The 26,986-nt window shown below is 42.7% G+C and overlaps 1 non-coding gene across 1 annotated transcript; it reads left to right on the top strand.

Annotated features, from left to right (window-relative positions):
• The first annotated feature begins 13,688 nt into the window (after nucleotides 1-13,688).
• LOC145418659 (5S ribosomal RNA) lies at nucleotides 13,689-13,807 on the top strand. The gene has a single exon (XR_013900726.1). It is a non-coding gene; the product is annotated as a 5S ribosomal RNA (ribosomal RNA).
• The last annotated feature ends 13,179 nt before the right edge of the window (nucleotides 13,808-26,986 follow it).

Here is a 26,986-nt window from a genome sequence, read left to right as displayed (position 1 = left end):
CCATTAACACGAGGATCAGATACAGTGAAAAGGGGGTTAGACAAAGAAAGGAGAGAGAAGGGCTAGGGAGAAGGTCCGGCGGTAGGGTCATGCTCTGCTAAACTGTAACTCACTTTTTATAACTGTGTTCAATAAACTTAGTAACCCAAGAGTGCTGTAACTCACCTCTTTGACACTATGTCTCACTACTTTATTCTGGCTGAGCTTAACGATCCATAATCGATTGCCCTGTCTCCCTGCAAGTACTTAAGACCACGCTATCGAGATTGGTGGCATGCGGTAATAACGAACCAAGTACGACAAACTACGCCATCGAGATTTGAACTCCATTCTCGTGCCGCTGGAGGAGGAAACCTACCTCTGTCTACTGGGTGCCGCCCAGGACGAGGCTTTCACCATCAAATTGATGGAGCTAGCCCCCAGTCAGAAAACCAGGAAGGCAACTGTGATGGGCTTCCCTCGTCACTGGGACCCAGAACTCCTCGTGGGACATGAACTGGTGGAGGCAGCAGTTCACTGCCAAAAGGCAAGAAGCAGGGATGAGACCCGACAAGTCATGGTGACTCTCCGCGGCCCTCTTGTGCCAAAGCTGGTTGTGGGTAGATGGGGCACCTTCCGTCTCTGCCCCTTCACCCTAGAACCCGTATGGTGCTTCAGGTGCCACCGCTATGGCCATCACAAGGCTTATTGCAAGCGTCCTGTCGTGTGTGGAATGTGCAGCGGGAGCCATGACACCGATGTCTGCCTCACCAAATTCAAGACGGGGGAGACAGTCATTGCCCTCTGCCCAAACTGCACTGGCAGGCACCATGTCAGGCACCCAAAGAGTTCATCCAGGGTAGCTTTGGTTCAACAGGGCCGCAGTCACCAGGCTGAGTGGGTGCAGGAACAACAATGCACCACCGACAACCCAGCTCCCTTCCCCAGGGACTTTCATCTGGGGAACCCAGAAGAAGCCAGAGGCCTCAACACCCCCCCTTCTTGTAACGGAAGAATTTCCCCCTCTTCCTGTTCACCAGCCTCACCCCTCCACTGCGGTCGCCCCGACCCCCCGTTCTCTGACCACAGCTTGCACTCCTCCACTCTCATCATACAACACCAGCCGCAACTCCAGCTCTCCCAAAATCATCTTCACAATGGAGGAACTCCATCTGGTGTGCCAAGATATCACACTATGCGTGGCTCATTCCAAGGGGGGAAGCCTTGGGCTGGCAATTATACACCAGGCCCCTCGTGAAGGAAGTAGATTCCATTGTGCAGAAGGTGATGCAAGACAAACTCCACACCCCTCCACAACCTGCCACTCAACCAACAAAGCCTCAGGCAGTTATATCTGCTGCCTCCAAGCCTCCCACACGTCCATCTCTGCCTCACCCTCACTCTCAGCCTACCACTAAACCAGGGCTTACCTCCACCACAGTGAAGATCGAGGAGGAAAAGCAAGACCTCCACCTCCTTCCAGAGAAAACTCTCTAAACCCCCGGTTGATGCCTAACTACACTGCCCCCCTCCGGGTCTTGCAGTGGAACTGCATAGGTGCTTGGAGCAAACTCGCCCTCCTTCAAGAGGTCGCTGTCAGAGAGGATGTCTGCATCATCTTCCTGCAAGAGATGTTTCTTCCCCGGGACTCCACTTTTAGACTCGGTGATTTGAAGGTTATTTTCTCCCCCAGATCCTGGATGAAATGTGGGGATGTGCTATACTTGTGGAAGATCACATCCCCTGCTCTGAGTTCAGTCCTCCTATATCATGTGGAAAGGGTGCTGAAGTGCAGGGCATAGTCCTGCAACTTGCTACCTCCTCCCTTAACATCTTCAACATATATGAGAGGCATGACAACATTCTCGATCTGGGTGAAATCCTGACCCTCGCTGCTACAGAACCTATGCTTATAATTGGAGACCTGAATGCCCACCATCCTATCCTCTATTTGCCCAGACCAGTGAATGAAACAGGGCAACACCTCGAAATGACCCTTAAGGAAATCACGGGCGTTTCCTTACTAAACAAGCCCTCTGAACCTACCCATGTCAGAGGTGGCTGTCTGGATCTCTCACTTGTCTCCTCGTCTCTGGCTGACGTGACTGCATGGTCCCTGCATCCTTTCCTCACCAGCAACTACTTTGCCATGGGGATGGATTGGCAGGTGGCAACAATTCCACCTCCATTGCCACTGCCACCCTACTGGGACCTGTGTAGAGCTTGCTGGTCTGAGTGCGAGAAGGCAATAGAGACCATAGTAGGAAATGCCTACCCCTGCCTTTCACTCGACGGTCATGCAGAGAATGTTGCTCATGCCCTCAACTGTGCTGCTGCAGACAGCATTCCCCTCTCCAAGCCTCCTACCTCTCTTGTCAAAGACCATTAGTTTTTTGACGAGGGAGTACGCAAGCTAAATCACAGACTTAATATGGCTCATGAGGCTTACTGGAGACAGCCCTCCTCCATCACCAGGAATCATTGGCTGCAGTAGCACGTCATGTTTCACAGGAAAAACGACACTAAATGGACGAGGCCTGGATAAGATGGTGTCAATCTCTTGAGTTACATTCCTCCCTAAAGGAGATGTGGATGAAGATCAAAAACATCTCAGGCAACAGGCCCCCCCAAACCCCTTCTCATCCTGATCCCACAAGCAAGGCCAATCGACTGGCCACCCATTTTGCTGAGAGGACCTCGTCTACCAACCTTCCCCAGGCAGTCAGAGATATGCAGGCATGTCTCAGGGGCCCAAGGAGGGACTCAGTTGGTGCTGCCTGCCTACTCCCTGATATCACTGACCATCTCTTCACCTACAGGAACTAGACGAGGCCGTGCATGGCAAAAAAAAGACACCGCCCCAGGTGCCGACGGCATTGACCTACTCCCTGCTTGTGAGATCAGGACAGAAGGGTATATCCAACATCCTCAGCCTTGTCAACCACTCATGGGTAAGAGGACGCCTCCTCCCTAGTTCGTGGAAGACAGCCATCATACACCCCATCCCCAAGCCATGCAAGCCTGATGCCAAGCAACCCATATCACTCCTCAGCTGCTTGGCAAAGACAGCTGAAAGGCTGGTCCTTTCTCATTTCACCTGGAAACTATGCCCGATGCACTCGCAGCTCATTGCCTACCTCTGTGGCAGAAGTGCCCAACAGTGCCTAGCCTCCATTCTGGAGGGGCAGAGAAACAGCCGGGGAATGTCTGTCTTCCTCAGTCTCAGGAAGGCATTTGAGCTAGCTGATCCTGATGCCATTCTTGCAGCGTTTGTCAGTAAAGGAGTCTTCAACAGGCTCCTCGCCTGGATCCGCAACTTCTTCATTGATCGTGCTGCCAGAGTCTGCTTTCAGGGACAGCTCTCTCCCTACCCACATGTCAATGGCACCCCTCAAGGTAGTGTGGTCAGTCCTTTCCTCTTTAACATCCTTGTAGAGAACCTGCTGTCAATCAACTTCGGCAGGGGCATCTCCCTGCTTTAATCTGGTGCTCATTTTCTCCCACAGGGACTCCTACAGTCATGCACCAACTGCTCTAACCTGCCTACATGACAGATGTTGCGAACTAGGCCTCAATATTAATCTTGAGAAGACCAAGTCCCTGCTCATCGGCTAATGTCCCCATGAACGTCCACTCCACCTAGGGGGACACCAGCTCGAAATTGTTCACAGCCATCAGTACATGGGGATGTGGTTTGATAGTCACATGACTTTCAACATTTAAGTAAGGTTCCTACGGGAGCAAATGACCCCCAGAATCTCTGCACTCAAATGCCTCTCCTGTCACAATCTGGGCACCTCATATCGTGTCCTCAAGACCTTCTACTCACACACTGTCCGCTTGCTTGTCGACAATAGTGTGATCTGTCTTGTAGGGCTTTCAGGTGTGCAAGTTTGCTTGCTTGAGGTCCTACAAAACTCTGCACTACGTGTGGTGTTAAGAGCCCCTCTGTGGTTGTGTACTGAGAACCTCAGAATGGAGAGTGGCTTCACCTCACTCCAACACAAAGTATGGAGTCAATCGGCAGCAGTCACAGCAAAGTTCAGCAAGCTCAGGCCGCAACTGCCTGTTTCCGAGCTGATGCAACGCACCCATACAAGGTCCCCCATTCGCCCAAGGAAGGACGGGGCACAGTAAACTGCCAGCATAATCCACTGCCTTAATATAGCCAACGTCCTTCAGGGAGTCCCCGATCTGCCTGACCCCACCTACACTCCATCCCCTCCAAGGCTGCCCACAGCAATCCAAAGTCTTACCCCACCTGACAACTGCCGTAGAGCATCTCTGCCAGCCCTCCTACATCAGGACAGGCTCCAGAGAATAGCATCACTCTGGATCCCAGGAACAGCTGAGTACTACACCTAAGGGTCAGTCAATGATGAGGGAGCAGCAGGTGCTGCAGTCTTCAGCGAAGGTCATGTCAAGACCTGGAGGCTCTTCTTTGGGTCCACCGTGTATGAGACAAAGCTTGTTGCCATCCTAGTCACCCTCGGAAATGCTCTCTGTCACCATCACAGACACATAGTAATTCACACATATTTGCTCTCATCTCTGCATGGTATTCACGCACGACACTTCACTGATAATGTAGGTCTCCTGACCTCTCTCGCAGCAGTGGCTGACTCCACCACAAGAAATGGAAGTGAAATGTTCCTCCACTGGATCCCCAGTCATGAAGGCATTGCTAGCAATGAGCTGGCTGATGCCACTGCTCACTCTGCCACCACACTTCCCGAAATTGCTTACCCTCTTAGTCCAAACCTCTTGCAGATCAATGGCAAAGCACGTGCTACCATCTACAAATTTACACTGGAAGATTGTGATAAGCAAGTGGCAGAATGTTCATGCTCTGCCAATTGGTATGCGAGAGCCACATGCTATAAGCCCCTCGCCGCCCCTCCACACACCCCAAACTACCTCACAGTGCGATTGACTGCCTGCAATTGGGCTTCCCCTGATTTTCCCATATAGCCAAAAATAACCCTGAACCGTGCCCGTACTGCCACCACAGTGACGAGTGGCCTCTCCTTCATTACTTATTAGACTGCCCTCCACTGTCGCCCTTCGCTTCAACTACGAGATGCCCTCGTAAGACGAGTTTCAGAATTTGATACGGTGGCTGAGATCATAGCTCAATCCCCTTTCTCAGCCCTGCTCAACACCATTTCTTTATACCCCCCACTCCGATAGATACACACCCTGTACCTGATTTGCTTATTTCCCTGATGGGCTTCATCTGCCCGGGTCTGTGCTTTTTATTTAGATGGACGAATCTCAGCAAACTTCCAGCTCAAGTATTTACCCCATTAAATCCGGTGATGTATCTTGTTATGTTTATTATTTAGTATCTTCAATCCATTTTGATTACTCTGAATGAACCATTTTTCTTGCCTGGGTTACTAGTCAGAATCTCCAAAGTTGTTTGCTGTGCCTAAGGTGATTCAACTCGTCATAATGTACCAAGACCATTTTTTTTTAAGAGTCATTGGATTCTTGGGATTAATCCACACCATAACAGTAAATACAGTAACTATTCTATAGATTCCTGAAGGTAACCATGGTTCATATTCTCTTTAGTTAAGAAAGCTCCCCAACACCTCCTCCTCAGCAATGCATTTTTGGACCCGGTTGGTTAACCTGCCGCGTCCCGGCAGATTTCTCACCAATGACCCCCCCCCCCCAGTCCTGGCAGATTTTTTTTTTTTTTTTTTGGCTAAAACCTCTGCTTTTTACGAGAAACATCGAAACTTCAGAATGAAAGTGCTCAGTTGAGTTTAGAAATATGGTAGAAGCAAGAGTACCTTTACCTTGTTACCATGTTCTCCCAGGCCAGGCTCAAGAGAAAACATTTTCAATGAGAGGGGTAGCTATTTCAAACCATTCATAACTGGTTACATATTTATTCGGTACAAATTTATATGTAGTATAAGAGTATATTCGTTTTTAGACAATAATACAGGCAATATAAATGTTGTTCACTCACCAAAAACATCAACATATGGCACCTTCTTTTATGACATTACCGCCTCATCACTTCTGCTTGCTTATTCCTCTGGCTTATTTCTTCCTTTGTTCTCCACCTCAGGAATCACTATCGCCTTGAATTTCGTCATTGGAGAGACCGTGGTGCGACATGTCTTTACTGGCCAGGTCACTGCTAACAGGTGAGTTGCCGAGAAAATGGCGTGCGGGGGGGGAGGGGGGGTCAGGTGGGGCCAGGGACTATTCCCTGCCTGGCGTTGGTTAGAGGAAGGTCTACCAAAAATCACCCGTGAACCTTGAAAAATGTGCAAATGATAGACCTTGCAATTGCATAACGAATGGATACGTTGTCGGGTGTCGCAGTGACAAAATGTGGTGATGTATCCATACGTCTTCGGGACGCGGAGGAGTAATATAATTTTACACCTTACTTAAGCAGAGTATGGCGAGATTAGAACGATTTAAACAACACACAAGATTTGTAACGCATAATAAGCCAAATAAATCACTTAGGAAGATGTGTTAGAGTGCTGTCTTAAACAGGACTGTGGGAGTGCGGGCCCATGTGTAACCATATGACTGACTAGCCTAACGTGCATAACTAGCCTAACGTTTACATGACAAAGATTTTTTTTTTATAATAACAGAACAGAGAAAGGAAAAACAAGAGAATTAAAAAAAAAATCCAATCACAAGATTACAGGTGTTTTCCATTCAAAAGAAATCTGTAACAGTTGGACTTGAATGAATAACAAATGCCTTTAATGAAATCTAATTTATAGCAAGATATAGACTGAATAAGATTTACCTCAGTTATAATGTAGCTTACACCATAGCAAAATAAATAAAATAAATATATCCCTCTAATGAATTTTAAGGAATGTCAAAATCTACACCCACTTCTTCTTTAAGCCACAGTTAACGTTATAAATGCCTACCCTTTCACTACAAACATTACCATTAGACCCTCACTACACACACATAGCCACTACATCCTCACTACAAACCCATTACCCCTACCCCCTCACTACAAATTCATCACCACTACACCCTCACTACACTCTTATTACCACTACCCCGTCACTACAAAATCGTAACCACTACCCCGTCACTACAAACGCATAATCACTACCCCCTCACTACAAATTCATCACTACTACCCCCTCACTACAAACTCATCACTATTACCCACTCATACACTACTTTAAAACTTAGCCCAGATTTACGTCCTTTTGCGACTTATTTCAAGTGACTCAGTGGCAAGCATAATACTGCGGCTCTACATCTTTCCCATTGAACTTCTGCATGACCAGCATCATATTCTTTTTCTTTTTTTTAATGCAAGGAAGAAGGAACCAAAGGCAAGGAGCCAGCAAACCATTCCCTCCAAGAAGAAAAACAAAAACAATACAAAAGAGAGCCAAATTCAAGATCCATTCATTTCGAGATGCATAGACACACTGCGTTTGAAAGCCTGGAGATCATAGGAAGTAGGAAATACAGACAGAGGAAGGCAGTTCCACAGCTGACCTGTTGCATACATGAAGGACAGGGAGTAACGGTTACCTCTTGCATTACAGAGTTGGACAGAAAAAGGATGAGAGTTTATTACTAGACAGGTGCTACGTACCCGTCATAGTGGTGGAGGGATGCAAGCAGACATTTCAGAGAAACAGTGACCATTGAAGTAACGATAGAAAAGAGGTAAAGATGCAACAGAGCAGTGAAGAGACAGAGGTTGGAGGGAGCCAGTAATAGGAGGAGAGTTGGTGAGACGAAAAGCCTTTGACTCCACCCTATTGAGAAGAACTGTATGTGGGAAGCCCCCCCACACATGAGAGTTGTCCTCTACATAGGGGCGAATAAAACCCGTGTATAAAGTCAACAACTGTGCAAGGGTAAAGAAGGTACGGAGTCGGATTAGCACACCTAATCTCTTGGAAGCAGATTTTACAAGAGATGTAACATGATCTTTCCAACATAAGTCCCGAGAGAATGAAACCCCAAGTAATCTATTGTTATGACTCAGCATTCACAGATGCGGGATCGCATCTGTGATGTGTCTCGGAATTCCTGATGCCAACTGTACTAATGAGAGAGTGAAGTTTGGCATAAGACTGGTATCTATAGTCCTTATACCTTAACAAACTTTCGTCCGTTTGCAGGTTATACTGATGTAGCTCAGTGACAGAAAAATACACAGCTACATCTATACATTTTTTCATAGCTCTTGTTCAAAACTAGCATCATATTCTCGTGTTAATCTCCTGTTGCAGCTCAGAGAGAGAGAGAGAGAGAGAGAGAGAGAGAGAGCAATTTCAGGTAAGGCTGAACAGACATAGCCACACAATCATTCTCAGACTGGAAACATTCGGACACAAACGTCCAAGCTGAGACTCCCATCCATTCATCCATCATCCAATCCTATGTCGCCCCATGAGGAGCGTAGGAGCCCGGGGCTAGACAAGTTGGTTCTGACATTAAAGATGAGATTGATCAGCCTCACTCATCCCTGAGTGGCATTACGTGAGCAATAAACCCCAACCAACCCTTGGACATAAACTTGCACCGACTCAATCCGATTGGAGCACCTTATTTACCCACTAAACCATCAGGCGCCATAATTTGGTTATATGTTTGCCACCCAGCGTAGTAAATGGTTTCCTGTGTACAGGAAACCATTTGGCTCGTCACTTAGTGTAGAGTCACTCATATGCAGAAGGAAGAGGAAAGACTTAGGGAAAGACAGAAGAGGGAGTGTAAAGTCACCCGTAGGCAGAAGAAATAGGAAACAATGAAGGAAAGAGAGACAGAAGATGAAAGGAAGAAAAGAGGAAAGGGCAGACACCCAAAGCAGCACTGCATCGAGTGAGAAGATGGTGATCGTCCCCACCTACCACTCTGAGACTCCCACACTGTTATCAATCTCGTAACATATTTTAAAATGTCTTTTTCCCTAACAGAATTCATCAAGTGTTGAGAAGAAATAATGAAGTTTCGCATTAAATTAAACTTCAAGTCCACAGAAAACATCAGCTGTACACCCCTCAAATTAATAATAATAATAATAATAATAATAATAATAATGGTGATTATAATATGTGAAGTAGTAGTAGCAGTATTGGTGGCAGTAATAGTAGTAGTAGTAGTAGTAGTAAGAATAATAATAATAATAATAATGATAATAATAATAATAATAATAATAATAATAATAACAACAACAACAACAACAACTAGTTACCCATTTACTTATTGTGTAGCCACAATAATGAAACTTTGCCATAACTATTTATGGTATTGACAGTCTTTGTAGTTAAGCAAATGCTGCTTTTATTTTCACTGCCTAATAACTTGATATGAGGAGAACATAGATATTTGCACAATTTTTTGTTGTTAAACATAGTTCATGGTGAAAAATACCAAAACACATAAAAGATTTTTTTTTTTAATGAATGAAGCATGGTACATTTTACATTTGCCTCAATAACTGGCTAACTGTATGCTTAACTGTAACCGTAATCCTCTCAGATAATGAGAGGGACCACAGCTATATTTCTGTAAAGTTACAGCTTTAGAGTTTTTATAATTTTCTCTATAACGTGTTACAAAGAAAAAAAATTAGCATTTGAATTCGGTCCTTTCCACTAGGCTAAATGGCAAAATATTCAGCCAAAAATTCTCAGTAAACTTTTGTATTATAGGATTTTCAACCTAATACCCGTATCTCAATTAGTTTCCGTTATACTTCAGTTTAAAATATTCAGTTTTTGCATTAAAAATGAGTATTGGGCATTCAAAAATTTGTCAAGGGCATTTATATTTGGCACAAGTACTTGGGTAACCTTAGGGTTCCTTCCTGTATAATATCATCAAGGTCTAAGAAAAATAAAGTGCAAAGAAAAATAATAATACCAAAACAAAAAGCTTTGCCATATATATGGCATAGTTTAATAATAATAGTAGTAGTAATAGTAGTAGTAGTTGTTGTTGTTGTAGTAGTAATATCGTCACATGACTCCTACTACAACTACTACTGTTGCTACTATAACTACTAGTGCTATTACTACTACTACTACTGTCATCATCATACTGTACGCGGTTGTGGAATTCAGGAAGTAAGGAGAATAACATGAAATACAATGAGTATTGTTCGCCCAGTCAGGATGTGTGATGGTCGTGGTAGTGGTGCTGCCCTCCAGGCAGTGACTCTTCATCCTCTAAGTATCTCCCAACAGGAATGACCGCCCTGTTCGAGCCAGGAGTTACGTGGCCTTCCCCTTGACCTCCTCACCCTGAGTTAACTCGTTCAGAGATCTCCCTGTGGGCAGGATCAGCCTCAGGAAAGCGGGCCACATACCCATATAACTGGAGTTGGCATTGGTGTATTATCTGGGTAATAGGCCTTGATTCAGTCTCACGGAATAGTTGCTTATTATACACGGGTTGTACCAGCAATATTCCTTGATCCTGAGAAGACATTTATTACCAAAGGAGTCAATTTGCCGCTTCAGGTCACTGTTTAGTGTCCATGTCCCACAGCCATAAAATAAGACAGGGAGCACCAACGCCTTGAAGATGCGAACTTTCGCTTGTCTACACAAATAATGACAGCGCCAAATATCCAAATTGAGTGAATCCATAACCTTGTAAGTCAGACCAATCCAATAAGAGATCTCTCTGTCTCATCTACCATTGTTATGGACCACAGTATCAAGATAAGAGAATCTTTCCAAGACTTCTGTACCCTCACCACATTTTTGGACAGACTAAACTGCATCCTCCAACAACCCACCAAATGCCTGGACCTTGGTCTTGGCCCAGGAGACCTTTAATCCCAGTGGCTTTGAATTCTCGTGAAATTCCTCAAGGACACTCAGTAGTATCTCCAGTGACTCCACTCACTTAACTGCATCAACAGCAAAGTCAGGGTTGGTAACCCTGAAACTTCCAATTGATATCCCAACAGGTGACGGCTGAGGACCTTACAAAGGACATGGTATGATTGCGACATGGAATGTAAGGGGAGCAAATAATAAGGTGAAAGAGAGAGACTGTCCAGGTACTTGAGGGTGCAAAAGTGGATGTATGTGGATTAACTGAAACTAAATGGAGTGGTGAAAGTGTGAGAGAATGGGAGTATGGATTGGGTATGTGCACGGGAGTGGGTGAAAATGTGAGGGCAAACGAAGAAATATGTATTATTGTGTACAAGATATGGAAAGAGAATAAAAGAGAGTATGGATCAGTTGGCTTAAGGATTGTGTGGGTAAGGTTGAAAGTTGGACTATAAATGTGGGCGATTGTGTGTGTGTGTGTGTGTATGCTCCAATGCAAGATTGGGCAAGCAGAATGAAAGAAAAGTTCAGGACAAATGAGGAAGTATCCATGGAAAAGTTTGAGAGGAGTGAGTGTTTTTTATTGGAGATATGAATGGAAAAGTAGGGAATGTGAAAGTGGATGGAGCGGTTGGTGAGTGGGGTGAGCCTGCAGAGGTGGATGAGAATGGCAGTGCTTAGTGAATTTTTCTATTTGAAAGTTGGATTGAAACAGGGATGTGTTATATCCCCATGGTTGCTCAATCTGTACATGGATGGGGTTATAAAAGAGGTACAAGGTAGGGCAGTGGATGTTGGAGCAGCCTTAATGAGAGAGGGCAGTATTTGGAAACTCCTTATACTGTTGTTTGCAGATTATATTATGTTGTTAAGTGAAGAGGAAAGGAGCTGCAAGGCTTGGTGGATGAGTTTGGAAAAGTGAGTAAGAAACGGAATCTAAAGATGAATGTAGGGAAGAGTAAAGTTATGGTCTTCCAGAGAAATGAAGTCAGCGAATGTACAGTGAAGTTGGATGGGGAGAAAATGGAAAATGTGAGTGCATTTAAGTACTTGGGTACTGTGATGAGTAAAGATGGAAGTTTAGAAGGTGAAGTGCTTGAAAGGGTACAGCAAGGAAGAAAGGTTGCTGGTTCCTTGAAAGCGGTGATAAGAAAAAGAGAAGTGACATGACAGTATTGTGATATCACCTCTAACGTATGGAATTGAAGCTTGGACCTTGTTGGAAGGACACAAGTGTGTGAGCAGCGGAAATGATTTATTTGAGAGGAGCATGTGCAGTCACATGGAGAGACAGACTGACAAATGAAGAAGTGAAGAAGCATTGTGGTGTGGATGCGAATGTGAGAGGAAGCATTAGGAGAAACACACTGAGGTAGCTCGGCCATGTGGAGAGGATGGAGAGCGAGAGGCTGACGAGGAGAGTGTATGTGAGTGAGGTGGGGAAGAGGGAGAGGGAGGCCAAAGATAAGATGAATGGATGGAGTGGACAGGTATATGAGAGAGGGGTGTGTAAACTGGGAGCAGGGCAGTGAAATCGTGGGCGACAGGGCAACACGGAGGTGTTTTTTGGCCACCCCTTACGGGATTAAGGCATCTGGCAGTAGATAGATATATAGATAGACTTCGACACAACTCGGAACAGTACCCAGTCCATATATGTGTTGAAAAGTGTGGTGGCAAGGACACACCCCTGCCTTACACCAGAACTTATTGGGAAGAAGTCAGATGTTTCCCCTCCACATTTATTGCACTCTCAGTGTTTGAGTATGAGCCAACAATCAGTCGAATAATCCCTGTGGGGATCCCACAGAATCGCAGGAGTTCCCACAGTACCTTCCAATTTACTGAGTCAAACACCCTTCTTGAGATTCACATAGGCTGCTAGCAGATCTTGTTGAGACTCAAGATGGCATTCCACAATAACTCGAAGAGCTAGGATGCGGTCAACAGTAGACTTCCTGGGTGTGAATCCGGATTGCTCAGGCCTCTGAAACTTTAACAAATGGTCCCGGATATCCATCAGGAGAATGTGAACAAGAACTATGCCTGGCACACCGAGCACTGTAATACCATAGTAGTTACTGCAGTCATGCTAGTCTCTTTTTCCTTTCCAGATAGGGGTGACCAAACCCTTTGTCCAGTCAGGAGGAATAATACCAGTCTGCCATATGGCTTCAGTAACTGCATGTAATATCCTGATCATGGTTTTGGTACCAGCTTTGGTAAATTCTGCTGGGATGTCACAAACGCCAACAGGTCTACCACTTTTCAACCTAGCCACTGCCTTCTTGAGAAAATCTAGAGAAGGCACGGCTTCATCACTTGGTGGGACAGCAGTCAATGGTTGTACATCAGCCGACAGAAGTTTTCCACTGGGAAGTTCAGCCATGTACAGCTGCTCAAAGTACTCAGCCCAGTGAGCTCAATGCTCATTTGACCCCGACACAGCCATCCATCTATTGTCTGGACAGAGTTAACCTGAGAGGTGGGTCTGGAGCAGAGCTTCCTCAAGGCTCGGTAGGCAAGTCGAAGGTCACTTGCATGAAAATGGCCTTCCACCTCCTCAGCAATTTCCCTGACATATCTTTCCTTGTCCCTTCTCAATGAGACTCATGCCCATCAAGAGAAATCTGTGCTGTTCCTGATCCTCAGTCAGTTTGGCAGAACGACTCTCCTCAACTGTGGTTAGCATCCCCCGTGAGATGAATCCCCTCCTTGATTTCGTGCAGTGTCCAGTACACTCATCAGCTGCTTCCAGAGTAGCAGGCTTAATGGTATCCCATCGTTCAACAGGATCCTCAGCAGTATTGAGCACCTCAGACCGATTTGAGACTGCCACTGCATGCTCATATACACACTCCTCAACCCTGGGTTTCTCAAGATGGATCTTTTTTTGGTGGCCATACCACGTTCAGTACACCGCTTCCCGTCCGATCAGCGAAGTTAAGCAACGTTGGGTCTGGTTAGTACTTGGATGGGTGACCACCTGGGAACACCAGATGCTGTTGGCATCCCTACATGTCAAGTGGGGTTGGTGGAGGATTAGTGCCACTCCCTGTAAAACAATTAACTTTAAGCCCTTGGCCACCCCGTCTGGGATACATGGCGTCTGGCAATGAATGGATGAATGAATCTTGAGAATTTCTCAGTTTTGATTTGTAGCATTAGAGTAGCAACAACAAGTCTGTGATCAGTTGCAAAGAACTCTGCATTCCTGAAAACCCTACATTTCTGAATGATCCTCTGGCGAGTACTAACAGGAATGTGATCAATCTCCTTAGCCACCCCTTTGGTATTGGGATACCAAGTCCAGCGGTGAAAATTTGGCTGCTGGAACCAGGATCCAGCAACTCATAACTTATGGTATTTTGCGAAATCCAGAAGGTAAGAACTATTGGAATTCCTGGTTCCAGAGCCATGGGGACCTACACTCCCTGTCAGTGCCAGTAACTGCATTAAACCACAGTGTGCCAGCCAACTTGAGACCCTCATGGAGCCGTGGTACAGGCCAATTTTTTACATTTTTTTTTTCTTTTTGGTACATAGATTAGGAATGAGGAGAAAACATGGAAACAACCATGAAAGTACTCACAGAAGCCTATAAGGTTGATTTTGATGATGATTCATTCTCGCCTGTCGGCTGAAATGTTCGGCCTGCCCGTGACACCCAGTGAGTTGAGATGGGAGATTGGCGTTTTCTTCTTGGGTAACTATTCCAAATGACCCTGGAACACTCTCAGAAGGTACCTAGATGATGAGAGAATTGTCTTCAAGCATAATGATGTGCGGGTGCGCACTCTAACATGTGAGTGAGTGGCATTTATCAGGAATATGTTCGTAATTTTGGAGTTAGTATTTTACACATATAGATGAGTGTTTTCATCGTCTTTATCAGCATCATCATCAATTGGTGAATCATTTTCACCATCAACGGGGACCGTCAGGAGATTGTCAATCTCACGCTGAAAGACCTCGGTGCGACATGGTGCTCATTCACTCACAGTCAAAGTAAGACCGAGGAGACAGCTACCCGTGAGGCCTGAGGGAGGCGTCTGTGAGTCATAGCGTCGGTACCAGTGATATGAATCCATATTATAATTACAAATCATAATAGATAAATAGATGAATAGATAGATAGACAGCTCTATGCGAGCCTGGGAGTGGGAAATGATCTTGCAAGTTACACTGAGGAAAAGCTGACGACAGATTACGAAGTAGCCAGTCAGTTAGTTGTCAGCAGTTCACCAGAGGAACAAAGCCTTGTTGACCATACACACACATACACACATACTCACACACAGGCTTCTAGAACTTTCCAATCACAGGGAACACACGTGATACGACTCCTGTTTCACCAGAATTTAGGAAAGAGAGCTCAGAAGGAAGCTAGCCATAGAACAGACAGGTCGCAGGGAGAAGGGCTTAGCAACTTGAGAGAGAGACAGAGAGAGCGAGACAGGGAGATAGCTCCCAGGACTCTACTTTATACTTCGCTCTGTGTGAGAGACTTGTTAATATTTCTAAGATAAATAAAAATAGTTCCATACTATTCTTTACCTCTCCTTGTCATTGAATGACAAATGGGAAAGAAGATTATCTAATTACAAAGCTACTTCAGTATAACAACCGCTCGTCCACAAGTCTAATATATATATAACTTCTCTACAAGTAACTACAAAGTCTTTTATGACATTTGGTAGCAGCGAACGTATACAAACCTCGTCTATGAATCAACAGTGAATTCCTACAAAATATCAAGATTGAAAACAAAAAAAATACCTCTCACAACCAACAACTTACAACCAGCTCCTGACAGTTCTCTCTAACCCCCCCTCCGTCTCCCCAATCATCATGCTGATGTAGAGGTGAAGAGGTCATAGAACGCCTTGCAAGTAGTTTAACAATATATTGATACAAACAATCTTGCAACTTCTACGACGAACCAGCGAACTACAACCATCTACAATCAACTACAAGTAGCAACTCTACGAGTCGTCTGTATAATCTTCTACATGCACCTACAAGTAGCGGTAGTCTTCATCCTACAACGAGTAAATCACAAGAGAAAAGGACCGAGAAAACATCGACAAAGACAAACAAAACAAACAAACGAAGAGTGAGACACGACTCATACCTCATAACCACGAGACCTCACCCTCCTCTCTCTGCTACATCCACCCAACCCCCAACGCTGACGCAAGAATCAAGAGGTCAAGACGACGAAGCAAATACCAAGTCCATATTCACAACTCATCTTACTCACTCATCTTCACTCAAGTTACTCATCGCTACTCATTTACTCACCACAGCTACCAGTGTGGGAAACCGACGTCACCATGTGCTGAGATGACATCACAACGCGAGTCTGCCATGCCAAGCAATGCGTGACTGACACCAGGCATCTCTCACCCACTACTCATTACTCATTATTCACATAGCTCCTACTCATACTCATTTATTTTCACAGTTAAGTTGGAAATTCGACGTTCCATGCTGAGGTTTGCCTGGGACAGCTGTTAACCACCACAAGCACCAGGCCATGGAATTTCCTGAGTAATATCGTCCATCAACACAGCACTAGAATTATCAAGAGATCTTCAATCAATCCTGCATTTTTCTTCCGAGATCGACTTTTGTATCGACACACCTCTACGATCTGTATCAAGTGGGTAAAATTATACTTACTCATTTCTTCTCAGTATTAAAATTAGCTATATTCAACTTTTTTTTACTTATTTCCATATATACACTTATACACTCACTATCTATCATTTATTTCAACTTATTTACTCATCTATTTTGTTAGGACATAAATAAACAAGAGGCATATTTCATAACACCATATCTTAATGACAGGAATATTTTCGCCACCACCCACGTTAATACCAGATGACACACAATTTGCCACAACAACAGACTCACAATTAACAGAGCCCCAAGTCAACCCACCCCTTGTACAAACCTCACCACACACTAAAGATCAAGAAACAAATACGGCAGTTTCAGATGATGAGTGGGAAATCCCCTCTGACGTAGCAAGTGAGGACTTTGTCGCTGACTTGCCCACATATGCCAATATACTTAACAGGGTTCACCGGTCCGGTTGTACATATTCCACCATTCCCTCACACAATGATAAACACGTCCAAGTTGAATTAACAGAGCAAACAGTGAAAATGAATCAAGAAACAAATACCGCGGATCTAACAACCACACCTCAAGTGTCTGTGCATCACGAGGATAAAACTGCCCCAAAATTCTCTGGCACAGACAAAGATCGCATTGATGTCATTTCATTAGTCAGTCAGTGCGAACAAATGTTCATCAAGCGACACATACTAGATGAACAAGAGAAAATTGCTATTTTTTCATCTTGCATAAGCCAGGAAAGATGTCCAGCAAGCAATTTGCTTCTCTCCGACAAGCTCCATAGGGCTAGGACATATGATGAATTTAAAACTGAATTTTTGAAGAAATTTTCTGGAGGTATGAACTTCTTGCCAGGTATAATTCCAGAATTACATAAAATTGTAGATCTTGTAAGGGAGCACACTACAAACCATGTGGTCAGTGAAATAACTGCTGATGTCTCCACAATCAAAAGAACATTGTTAGTTACTTTGGAAAATTCTAATTGGATAACAGATGATGGAAAGATGTCCCCAGACCTCATCGTGGACATCATTGGTTATGTAGCTGCCTTGTGTAAATTACCTGATAGGACCCTTAAGATCGCCAAGACGATCGCGTACACCCCAGGAATGTGCTTGCTAGACTTAATGAACGAGGTAGAGATGCAGTGCAGTAAAGCAGGTATGGTCGACACACATGCACATTCTGGTAGAATGAGGGTACCTGAGACAGTATCAGCTGTGAAAACATCTACACTGACCCCAAACAGAGAACAAAATCGATCGCGACCAGAAAGCAGGCAGACCAAACAACCAAACATGACAAGGCCTCGTTCACAGACGCCTTGCTACAGGCAGTTTCATAAGTTTTTGCGCAGCCCGAGCAGGTCTCGTGCCATAAACAACACTTCTTATGGGAAATCACATCGTAGGTCACAGTCAAGGGATAGGTCCATTCTATGTCATTATTGTGCAAAACCAGGACACACAAGGTATGAATGCTTTATCAAGGCAAAAGAGGACAAACAAAAGACACAAGGATTTGGTCCTTACTGTAGGCATCATAGATACCAAGGGCACTGGACCAGTGATTGCAAAATAGTAGAAAAAATTGTGTCTATGTTCAAATCGGGGGAAGACCAAGTCATGACAAAAAACGAACAAACGTAAAGAAAAACAAGGCTAAACTTCACATAGGAGGCATGTTGGGAAATGAGTGTATCTTGATACCAGCTGTATGTGAGGATCAAAACGTTTCCTTATTTTTAGATACAGGCTCTCCAGTGAACTTAATAACACATGAAGAACTAAATAGAATTCTTAAAAATAAAAAGAAAGTAACTTCTCTGGATGAAGCTGCTTTTGATTTATACACAGTAGATGGACAAGAGATTACAGTGAAAGGTATGATAAGATTAAATATCAGTTTCACAGAAACTACAAGACCATTCTCTGCATTTTTCTATATCGTTGAAAACTTAGCAATTAAAGCTCATATGTTACTGGGCTTAAGATACATGAGAGCTGAGAACATAACTATACTCCCACAAATGAATGGAATAGACTTTGACAATGAATTCATAGAGGAAATAACTTCAGAGCCCTCACCGATTGGTAGAAGAGAGCCAAAAAGAATTGGTAATATTAAACGGTTAAACAAACATACACAAACAGATGAGTGTATAGATCCACTCCCACCACCAACCCCATCCTTCAGAATTAGTGACCCAAATAACAGTACTGATTTATCAATTTTTCCAGCCCATCTCACCAATGATTTAGTTATACCACCTAATTCATACATGAAGGTTACCATAAAGAGCAAATTACGGAATAGTACTGTTCTTGTCTTAAAGAATTATGTAAAGTAAAGGGATTGTCAGTAGAAAACGCATTATGTCATACGAACGACGAAGGACAAACTCAGATATTCATAATTAATCACATGAATGGGGAAGTTCAGTTGAAAAAGGGGACTTGCATAGTTAATATTGAAAAACGTCCCGCCCCTGTGAAGGAAATAGTTATAGCTGGAGTGAGAAGTGAGATAAAATCTATGGATAGAGAAAGAATAAAAGAGAATTTAATTCACCCAGGTGAATTTGATGAAGAAAATGATTTGTTAACCCTGCTGGAAACACACAGGGACACCGTAGCATTACCCGGAGAACAATTAGGGTGTACTAACTTGATTAATCACATGATTAATGTGCACCCAGAAACACCACCAATTTTCGTACCAGCTTACCGCATACCACACTCCCAACGTACACTTGCAAATCAGTATGTCAATGAAATGTTAAAACTTGGAATTATTGAGCCTTCAGTCTCCCCGTGGAATGCCCCCTTATTCTTCGTGCCCAAACGAAATGGAGAAATGCGTGCGGTAGTAGATTACCATAAACTAAATAATCACACAATCCCAGACAGATTTCCCATGCCATTGCTAAGCGATGTTCTACAGAATATTGGTCCTGAGAATAATATATTCTCGACCATCGATCTCCTAAACGGCTATTATCAGATTCCGGTATCTAAGGAGTCACGTAAATACACTGCCTTTTCAACAAACAGAGGCCATTATCGATATACAAGAATGCCAATGGGACTGAGGACAGCCCCAGGCACATTCCAGCGTCTTATGAATTACGTATTGTTCGGAATTTTAGGACAAGGAATATTTGTTTATCTTGACGATATTATAATCGCAACGAAGAATATTAAGGATCATCTCAGGAAATTAGACTTGCTCTTACAAAAGCTTAGTGATGCTGGTTTAAAAATTAAACTTTCTAAATGCAAATTTTGCTTTAAGGAAATAAATTTCTTAGGCCACAAATTAAGTTCTGATGGTATTCACACCACTGATGGCAAAATACAGGCAGTGAGAGATTTTCCTGAACCCACTACGACTGACGAAGTTAGACAATTTTTAGGTCTGGCTGGGTACTATAGGTCATTCGTACCACAGTTCTCTCATAAAACCTTTCCTCTATTCCAACTACTCAAAAAAGATGCTGTATTCTAATGGGAAGAAGAACAAAAAAGGGCATTTAACAATCTAAAAATTAAACTAACAAATGCACCTTGTTTAGCATATCCAGATTACACAAAATCATTTCTTTTTTGTACAGACGCATCAGTTAAAGGATTAGGGGCTGTACTGATGCAGGAAGATAAAAGAGGAAAGAATCAACCAATTGCATTTGCCAGCAGACAAACAAGAGGTGCAGAGAAAAATTATTGTACTACAGACTTAGAGGCACTTGCAGTGGTTTTTGCATTACAAAAGTTTCGAGATTTGGTATATGGTTACGAAATCCACTTATTCACCGACCATAAACCACTGATGGGTATGTTTAAAGAAAAACTCTTTTCTGGGAGGAGAGCAAGATGGAAATGTACAGTTGAAAACTACAATGTACAAATTCATTATATACAAGGTAAAATGAACATAGTAGCTGACGCATTATCTAGGAACCCGAACACAATTCAGGTCGCGGCGTTAGATCACAAAGGAAATATCCCAAACCACGAGGATATCGCAAAGGCACAAAGACTTGAACCAATATGGTCTAAAGTTATATACAAGTTAGAAAGTGGAGATGACATACAATTACCCAAACTGCATGTCCCACTTGAACAATTCACAATGGTCAATAATACATTATACAAGGTTAACTCTAAACAACCAAAACGCCAAGGAAATACTAACCAGTTGGTAGTACCTAATGACATGATACCCCAAGTATTACGATTGATACACGACAGCCCACATGCAGGACATCCTGGAAAGGATAAGACATTCAACCAAGCCCAACTGTTATATTACTGGCCTTCATTACGAAAAGATATAAACAATCATATAGACAAATGCGAATCATGTGCGAAACACAAAGGATACCCAATCACACCTGCACCGATGGGTAATTACCCTGTACCACATCAACCATGGGATGTTGTCGCTGTTGATTTACTCAAGATGCCATTATCATACAATAATAACCTATACTTATTCGTAGCAACGGATCATTTTTCCCGTTATGTCATTTTAGCTCCAATTAAAGATAAGGCAGCAGAGACAGTAGCAAAGGCAATAACAGATAATGTAATATGTCGCTTTACTACCCCAAAGGTACTAATAAGTGATAATGGAGGAGAATTTAATTCTGAGATCTTACAAGAAATATGTAAACAATACAACATCAAAAAGGTTAACGTTTTAGCCTATCACCCAGCATCGAATGGGTTGGTAGAGAGACAAAATAAAAAAGTATTAGATGTGCTACGACACATTCTCAGTGAAAATTATGCAACCTGGGATGATTGGATTCCCAGAGTAGAAGCCTTAATTAATGGAACTATAAATAAATCCATAGGTGACACACCACATTTCATTATATATGGCACAGATAAAAAATTACCATATGAGCTCCTAGAAGGTGACAGCATGCCTATATACAATTACGATGATTACTCTAAACTCCGTTTACGTGAATTCCAGGACATTCACAAAAGAGTCAAAAAACAATTAACGATGTCCAAGGAAGAAATGACGGAGGCATTTAACAAGAAGGCAAGAGATTCACCTATCAGCTTAGGAGACATTGTTTACGGTGTCATTCATACGAGAGACAATAAATTATCCCCAAAATTTGAGGGCCCATACAGAGTAATTAACATAAAAGCAAACAAAGTTTTAATTAAGTCACTTTCAAGTGGCGAGGAGAAACAAGTTCATATTAACCATTTAAAACGAGTTTCAAGGGAATTATCCAATAATTATTCAGCCTCGGATACAACCGAACAGGCGAACGTACCTCAAGAAACCAAGCAGGAACACAACAATGATTACAGAAAGAAATTAAGGTCATATACCAAACAATCGAACATAGGTGCAACTGTTCCAATCAAATCTACAGTACATCATTTACGAGAATTAAATATCGATTTAAACTCCTTCTATAAATGAAATAACAATCAACCGTAACGCACATCATCACTATCATCGACCACAGCATTACCATATTAGGAAATTAATAGATTTCTTTTTTTCGGTAGGTTACGATGAAGGGACTTATGCTATGGATTCTCCTCTACATAGCAAGAGGATATGCGCACTTAGACCCCCAACACATAGTACGACAAGGATGCCTCATAGCTCCAACGGCCACGACTACAATCGTTAAGGACGTCATGAGTACTGAAATAAGTCTAGATTACTTGTATGAATTACCTACTTATCTAGACAGACTTGCGACGCCAATGCGAACTCTGGACTTCATGATAGGAAATTATGTTTCACAAGCACATAACACCAAGGAAGTGAATGAAATGGTAAAGTTAGCGAAATGGAAGCTAGAACAGGCAAAGTCAACTATGCTCATCATGATCCAAGATCTCCCATCTTATGGAACGGAGGTACTGAGCGACAGGAACAACATCACACGTACTCGCCAAAGGCGCGGTTTGTTCGACCTGGGTGGCGCAGTTCTTGGAAACATCTTTGGATTGGCTACAGAGGATGACCTTAAAGAAATAAACAACAAATTTAATAAGATAGCTCAGGTACTAACATACCAAGATAAATTCATCACAGGACAGAACTCAGCAATGAAGACAATTGTGAAAAATCTGAAAAAGGCAGAAAACATAGCTCTCGAGAGTGTAGATAAAATAAATGAAATGGAGGGAAACGTTACACTTTTCCAACACTTCTCCATCATCACAGAACATATTGACACGATTCTACTACAATTAGAGAACACTAGAGATCGTTTCAGGGCACTTATGCAAGGAATTTCGAATGCTGGTGATGGCAAGATCACAATTGACTTACTCCCAGTTCATGAGCTACGTCAGATAGTCAAGGCATACATAAACATAAATTGAAGCCATTGTTCTGCAGTAGGGAATTCATGCAATATTACCCATATTTAGAAGCAACACTAACACCAACATCAGTAGTAGTTCATGTACCATTCATCACTGAAGACCTGTTCACAGTATACCAAATACACCCCTTCCCCTATAAAAATAACAACACTTTGGTCATCATCAACATCAACACAGACACCGAACTCATCATGGTCTCCAAGAGACGGGACACTGTCACTTTCGCAAGTGAATCAACGATTGAACGAAAGTGCCGCACATCCTTACATGCTGTTCATCTTTGTCCTGCGTACATTTTCACGTTTCAGCCTACTGATACAGTCCCTTGTGAAATGGCTATCATAAGAAATGACAATATTCATCATCACTGCAACTTCACTTTTGCTCCAGATAAACTTGTACACCATCAACGCATTGGACACTCACAGTTTTTTTTATTTCCCTCATAACACATCAGTTTACATAGTCTGTCCAGATATACCACCATCTCATACATCAGCATCAGGATTATACATAGCACCAGACTACTGTGCGGTATTTACACCAGCCATGTCTACTTTATCCACCTTCAATCAGTACGCCATTCTCAATCATACACACAAACATTTCCACCCACTGCCTGATATGAACTTAAACATGAGCACAAGTATTAAGTTGACTTCACCTAAGTTTGAAACTATGCAGCTGATCAATGAAACAATGAAGCCCTGGGAAGATTTGAGTTTGAGTATGTTCAACCCATATTATGTGTATAGCCCAGCACCTAATGTCTTTATAATCGTCTGCATTGTAGTTGCAGTACTGCTGTTCGCAATGCACAGAATGCATGCAAGAATTGCTAATTTGGAGTCATTATTTAGTGGGGGGAGAGTTAACATCCAAGTTAACCCCCCCTGAATGAAGTGTACATATTTTGTATATAGTATTAATTATATATACATAAAAAAAAAATACAAAGAAGAATGACCCATGTATGGCATACCAGTACCATTATCTTTAAATGAAATATTAATAACTCTTACCATAATCTTAATTTTAAACTATTTTTTTTTCTTGCATGTATGCATTTCACTACAATAACCCAAGTACATACTGTATTACAGTTAAATAATTTACTTTTAATGCATTTATTCAAATATGTATACAACTTGTTTAAAATGTAATATTACTGAATAATCACTAATTACTATAAATATTATATGTATACAATATTATAATCAATATTATGTACTAATAGATTAGCATGTGTCAATGATAATTGCAGTCGGAGGACCTTCAGCTGCGTGGACCGAGCATATGTTATGAGTCCATATTATAATTACAAATCATAATAGATAGATGAATAGATAGATAGACAGCTCTATGCAAGCCTGGGAATGGGAAATGATCTTGCAAGTTACACTGAGGAAAAGCTGACGACATACTACGAAGTAGCCAGTCAGTTAGTTGTCAGCAATTCACCAGAGAAACAAAGCCTTATTGACCATACACACACATACACACATACTCACACACAGGCTTCTAGAACTTTCCAATCACAGGGAACACACGTGATACGACTCCTGTTTCACCAGAATTTAGGAAAGAGAGCTCAGAAGGAAGCTAGCCATAGAACAGACAGGTCGCAGGGAGAAGGGCTTAGCAACTTGAGAGAGAGACAGAGAGAGCGAGACAGGGAGATAGCTCCCGGGACTCTACTTTATACTTCGCTCTGTGTGAGAGACTTGTTAATATTTCCAAGACAAATAAAAATAGTTCCATACTATTCTTTACCTCTCCTTGTCATTGAATGACAAATGGGAACAAAGATTATCTACTTAAAAAGCTACTCAAGTATAACAACCGCTCGTCCACAAGTCTAATATATATATAACTTCTCTACAAGTAACTACAAAGTCTTTTATGACACCAGCCCTACAGAGGTGTGGGACTATACCTTACAGAAATCTCCCGCCGAATTTGAATTTTCGAATTTTGGTGATTTATTCAATTGTAGGCCATTCTGTTAAGGTTGTAGCAATTTGTGCACGCATATGGCAGGCTGTTGTATTACTGCTGTGGCACACAGTGGGTTAAAGTCTCCCAAGACCGGGATTGTATCCCGTGAGGGGCGCTGTTCCACAACAGAGTCAAGTTTAGTGTAGAATAGCTCTTTCTCTTCAAGATCACTCATCTCAGTCGGTGCATACACTGCAATAAGAAAGATGAAGCTCAAGGAGTGCTTCGGTCTTATCGGCATTATATGCTTATCAACTGAAGTAATCCTGTTGACACAGACGACAAAGTTAGCAGTAGATACTGTATGGAAAATGAGACACGAACTGGAAGAATGACTGTGAGTGTAGTGGAGGAGGGAGGGGGAAAGGGAAATTGAATTGGAGGGATGGGGCAGGGGCAGAGAGAGAGAGAGAGAGTTTTAGAAAGTTCTCACGAAATGGAGAGGGAGGAGGGAATTTTGACGACGTTATGACAAATTCCTTTTTGGAACTATAAATTATATTTGCAAGAAGGACAGGCAAAGGATATTTTTTTTGAAATATCGTCCCTTGGCTCTTGTTCCTCTGCCAACACAACTCTGTCTGTCTATCTATCTATCTATAGCCACACACCCCAATCCCATAAGGCATGGCCACAAACAAATTGTGTTCATGTCCCCCTGGCCTCTGTCATTTCTGTCTTCCCCCCAGTTTACAAGTAGAACCCTCTTTTTCAAACACCTCTCCACTATATCCCCCTAGCTCAGCCTCAGTCTCCCCCTCCGTCTTCCCCCCTACACGTCACTCACATACACTCTCCTCGTTAGTCTCTCGCCCTCCATCCTCTCCACATGGCCAAACAGCCTCAGTGTATTTTTCCTAACGCCTTCTATCACATCCACATCCACATCACAATGCTCCTTCACTTTCTCATTTGTCAGTCTGTCTTTCCATATAACTCCACATATTCGTCTTAACTCATTTCCACTGCACTTGTGTCCTTCCAACAAGGTCCAAGTTTCACTTCCATACGTTAGAGTTGATATCACTATACTATCATGCAGTGACTTTTTTATTTCCATGTTCACTTCCCTATATCTTATCACTGCTTTCAGTTAACCAGCACTCTTTCATCCCTGTTGTACCCTCTCAAGCATTTCATCCCCTAAATTATTGTCCTTACTCATCACAGTACCCAGGTACTTAGATGCACTCACATTTTCCATTTCCTCACCATCCAGCTTCAGTGTGCATCCAGTGACTTCATTTCTCTCAAAGACCATAACTTTACTCTTCCCCACAGTCACCCTTAGGTTCTGTTTCTTATATAAACTTCCAGACTCATTCACCAAGACTTGCAGTTCCCATTCGTCTTCACTTAAAAATAAAGTATTATCTACAAGCTACAGAACAGAAAGTTTGCAAATGCTGCTCTCTCTCATTTAGGGTCGCTCCAACATCGACTGCCCTACCCTGTATCTCTTTAATAACCCCATCCATATACAAACTGAACAGCCACGGAAACATGACACATCCCTGTTTCAATCCAACATTCAGATAGAAAAATTCACTCAGTTCACAAATCCACACGCACTGCAGTCTTAGCACCCTCATTCATACTCTTCACAGCATTCATCAGCTTCCCTTTTACTCCATATATCTTTGTTATTTTCCAGATTCCTTGTCTATCCACTATATCATATAGTTTCTCGAAATCCATGAAGGCCACACACAGTGTCTTTCATTTCTCTAGAAACTTTTCCACTAAACACCTTAGGATGAATATCTGATCTGCACAACTTCAGCCCTTCGTAAAGCCTCCCTCTACTTCTCCAATTAATTCTTCTGTTATTTCCCTAACTGTCAATTAGTAACATACCATAAACGTTTCCTATCACGCTTAGAAGACAAATGCCCCTATTACTACCACACACATCTTTTTCCCCTTTTCTTTTGTACAGGGGAATAATGACCTTGCCCGGACGGAGTCCTGCAAGGTATTGCTTTTGGTCGAGTTTCTTTGTTTCTTTGTTTGTTTCTTTGTTTGTTAGCAACATTACGGAGAAACGGCAGAATGACATTGAGTAAAACTTTTAAGGATATGTGGGCACTGGTCCCAAAAGAAAGTGATTAAGTTTTGGAGGTAATCGAGTGACCCTGAAAAGTCAAAATCGAGTTCACGAATTCT

This window comes from Coenobita brevimanus, chromosome 115, assembly GCF_032717465.1.
Source record: "Coenobita brevimanus isolate Jiangsu-jjx chromosome 115, ASM3271746v2, whole genome shotgun sequence".
In the NCBI taxonomy this organism is placed as follows: Eukaryota; Metazoa; Arthropoda; class Malacostraca; order Decapoda; family Coenobitidae; genus Coenobita; species Coenobita brevimanus.
This window is presented reverse-complemented; position numbering and strand designations above follow the sequence as displayed.